Below are 4,606 nucleotides of genomic sequence, written 5' to 3'. Positions count from 1 at the left end.
ACATATGAATGAAAGCACTCTTAGCAGAGCAGATTTCACAGGTTTATTGGGAAGTCTTTGTGATGTCAGATTTCCCCCCAGGACATGCTCTAGCCAGGCAAGGAGCTGCACCTCTCCCAATAGGTATTCAGGTTTAAGGGAATTAGAGCCAGGAAGCACTTCTCCCAGAGAACATGGGGACTCGGGCTATGTCAAAGCCAGGGCGGGGGGGGGGGGCGAGAGTCCATTGCTCCCTCTTTGTTGCAGTCCCCCAAGTCCTTCCATGAAGGCCTCCTGAGTGATGGAGTCTGGCTTAGGTTGCCCCCCACTATGAGGGGTCTTATCTGTCATTGACTTCCGACCAAGCTTTAGGGGCAGGGAGAGGAAACTGAGGCAGCATTTGCTACGAGAGACAAGCTTTGTCTCCTGCAGCTGGCACTCCAAAGGTCATCCCTCAACCTTAGCCACAAGGGTTCGAGATACAATTTCTAAAACCAGGCAGAGCAGTCTACAGCAGGCTGAGATGGAATTAATCAAAATTTATAACAACTTGGAGAGAGTAGCCAACAACTTGCTCCACAAATCCTGGGCTACTGGATCTAAAGTCTCCTTACCACTAATGCCACACACTTTTGAAGGAGATCAAAACTTTTTTAAAAGATTTTATGTATTTATCTTTAGAGGGGAAAGGGAGGAGAGAAGGAGAGAAATATCAATGTATGGTTGCTTCTCGTGAGTTCCCTGCTCTGGGAACTGGCCTGCAACCCAGGAATGTGCCCTGACTGGGAATCGAGCCACAGTCCTCTGGTTCACAGGCCCGCGCTCAATCTACTGAGCTATACCAGCCAGGGCAAAACTTTTAAAGAAATAACTAAAATTCAAGAGTTTCCTCAGCATATAAAACAAACAAACAAACAAGTAAAACAGAGTATAGACTTAAAACTTCCACAAAATAAACAGATGGTTGATCTTTAACACATTGAGGAGTGAGATCCTGTGCCTCATTGCTTACACTTTTATTCCCAAGACCTAGCATATTATCTGGCACAGAGTAGGAGTTCAGTAAGTACTTGTCAAATGAATAGATGAATAACAGTAATAATTGCAGAAATAAATATCTATTGAGTCCCATTTTTACATCAGGCAGTGTTCTAAATACATGTCTTAACTAGCTGATTGAATTCTCACAACATCCATCTAAAGTGGCCCTATTAATACTCTGATTTTATAGAGCAGGGAAGAAAGGCTCAGGAGGACTGTGCTTTGCCCAAAGATATACAAGTAATAAGCAATAGAGCTTAACGAACTGCTACTTGCTAAGGAAAGGCAGGAACACCCTGTCAATCTTTTGACTATTTGTGGTCTCTTAGTATTGATAATTATTAACCAAGTGTATTATGAGGCAGACCCAAAGTGATGATTCTTTATTTTATCACCTACCTAGGATCCTACCCTCAGTCTCCTTTATCATCCTACCATATATGCACACATCACTTCTTTCTTCACATTGTGATCCTATTCATTATTAAAGATCCAGTTCAAATTTCATCTACTTTACAAAGCCTGCATAGACTAATCTTGCTAGAAGAGATCTCTCTCTCTCTCTCTCTCTCTCTCTCTCTCTCTCTCTTCAGAACTCATATAGCACCCACGGGCTATATCACTATTTGATACTACATAGCATGCTGGTTAAGAGGTAGAATTTAGAGTCAGACAGCTTGGGATTTAAATTTTAGCTCTGACAATTTACTAGGTGTGTGACTGTGGGCAAGTTACTTAACCTCTCCATGAGGGCCATGATCTTTGAACCGGAAAGAGAATTAAAGCCCAAGATAGTTGAGGGAGTATAAGGGAACACTTAACTTCCTTCAGTGAGTTCAAGTTCCCAGGCCCAGACAAATTACATCTGGGGCTACTAAGAGAATGTGCAGATGTGGTCATAGAGCCCATCTTAATAACCTTTGAGAAATTATGGCAAAATGAGAGATGTAAACAAGCTGACACACATTGTTCCGATTTTTAGCGAAAGGGGGTAGTAGATTTGCAGGATGTAATATGTAGGTCCTGAATTCTGTAGACTAGTTAACATGGCCTTGGTCTTTGGCAGAAGTGTAGCAAGCACAATTAGGCGGATCATTTTTAAGGCTATAGAAAGGGACTGGAAATCACTAAGGGTAAGCATGAACTCACTAAAAGCAAGTCAAGCTTAACTAAGCCCATTTCCTTTTTCAAATGGGTATCTAAAAAAAGTCTTGTAGTATCCCCATGGAGAAGATGGAAAATAGGAGCTAGATAGCTGCAGAAGTTATGTAGATTGACTCAATTTTGAATAACTTTATTGAAAGTGATTGGTAATAAGGGAGGGCTTTAAGGTTATGCTGCAGTATCCTGTCCTGGACACTAAGTCATCTTGCTAATTTGGTTAACAAAATATGCAGAAAAAGAAACTTGGTGATATAGGGCATTCATTCTCAATGGGAGTGTTGTCACCCCCAAAAGAGTAAAAACTGGTTCCTGAAGATTGAAAAACATTTTATATACAAAACAGATATACATACAGTACATAAACATGCATATAGCATATCCATGTTATTAAAATTTCACTAGGAGAGATTAGGGGGAAATGTCTAAAGAAGCTCTGTAGAAATGTGCTTTAAAAAGTTGCAAAACTTTGGTAAAGAAAATATGATATTCTAGATGAGAGACACAATATCTAGAAAAAACATTTTTACCCAACAAGGCAATTATTATTGAAGATGCAGGTAATGTCCAGCATCTGGGTTAAAATAAAAGTTAATTAGATAAGCATAGAATTAGGCAAATAATAGTAGTTCATGCAAGAAACAAAAGAAGGTTTTAAATAAGCTACAAGTTACACAATGAGAAGATCTACGCCCAGAAGACAACCAGAATGGCACAGGATCTGTAAACCATGTCCCGTGAAGCATGGTTTAAAAGAATTGAGGATACTTAGGCTAGGAACAAGAGACCGGGGGTGACATGACAGATACTTTAAAGCTCTGTCACGTGAATGAGGAATTAGAAATAGTTTGTGTAATGCTCATTTTTGCTTAACCTAAGGAATGTTTTAACCACTAGGGGATACCTGAATTTGGAACAAAATGTTTTACAGAGCTACCCAGGTATTAGGAAGATATTTCTGCCCTGAGTAGTATGGTGAATATCGCCTCTAAAGTTCCTTTTAATTCTCAGATTTCATGATTACTTACTCATTTTGAAATTTTGGAGGTGGAAAAAATGGCTGAAAATGATGAGCACAGACAAGACACCTACCCTTAGTTTCAAAGCCCAAATGCCACAATATGGGGGACACTGGTGTGAGAAATCTATCATTCCGGAACCAAATTGAGTACCAATATTTAAAACTCTAATTCTCCTGAGCTCTGGCAATTTATATCGCTACCTATCTCTAGCTCAATTTCCATCTTGGCATAGAGGGAGAAAAGTCACAGAGGGAGCTGTGGGGAAATGTCAAGGGGAGGTCTCAGAGACCACAGTTAGAGAACTGCTCAGATGTTTCATGGAAATATAGGGAGAGCGTACTTCCTTTGCTTCTTAGGCCTTGCCTTGCTTACTTGTGTTCTGTTCTTCTTTCTCTTGACTAGCCAAAAGATTTGGTACAGGGATAGGGATAGACAGTAGTAGTTTCAGGTTGAAAGGTAAATATTGCATTGGTTGGGAGAGCTGGAATGTGACGAAAATTCCAGGAATGTGACAAAAATTAAATGAGATGTAAAAATCAAAACTATTTGTGAATTGTGTACCTGGAGTTGTGTCCCAGTGAATGTCTCAGGGAACAGGACCTTGACTGGGATACAGCATAGTATTTTACATGGGTCTGACTATCCTGCTGGAGCCTCTTGGCTGGCCTTTCAGAGCAGTTATTTGTTCTACTGCCACTTAACATTGTCAGGGCTGGGAATATAAGACAGAAAACTGTGCCTGAACAAGAATTAAATTTAAAAAAAATCTTACCACGGGGTGGGGGAACATGGTCAAGCAGAATCTCCACAGCCTTATTGCTAGAAATTAAGCTTCTTACAAATGCTATAGCATCAAACTCTATTAATCTCCCTCTTTATGCTCCTTGCTCTCTGCCCTTGGCCAAATGTAACCTGTCATTTCACAAAGCAGCCTTTTCTTCCCTGTGCCCCATTAGCTCTCCTTTCACTCCCACAAGCTTGCTGAAGTCCTCATCACTATCATAGACCCGTGTATAAAGGGCCTCATCTGCACACTAGCCTACAAGAACTTTCCCAACACTTTAAGATTTTTTTTGCCATGTCCTCTCTCAAGTAATGCCTATGTCTGCACTATTAACCCTGAGACAGAAAAGTCAGAAGTCTGTCAAACTTCCCCTGAAAGTCCTACTTCTACTTGAAAGTGAAAGAGCTTTCAACTGTGGCTTCTTGAGTTTTCTAGTTTGTTGGTGGCTGGATCTGGAGTGGGCATCCTTTCTGCACATCTGGCAGGGGCACTTTCCAGATTTTCCTAATGACTCAAGATCAGTTTCTGACTGCTAGGCGGGGCAAAGTCTCCTGAAGTTTCTGCAAATCACCTCCCCCTGTGAGCAGAGCTTGGTACAGCCCAAATAGTTTTCAGGTTA

This window comes from Sturnira hondurensis, unplaced genomic scaffold (genome assembly GCF_014824575.4).
Source record: "Sturnira hondurensis isolate 20B ecotype Veracruz unplaced genomic scaffold, ASM1482457v3 Scaffold0011391, whole genome shotgun sequence".
NCBI lineage: Eukaryota > Metazoa > Chordata > Mammalia > Chiroptera > Phyllostomidae > Sturnira > Sturnira hondurensis.
This window is presented reverse-complemented; position numbering follows the sequence as displayed.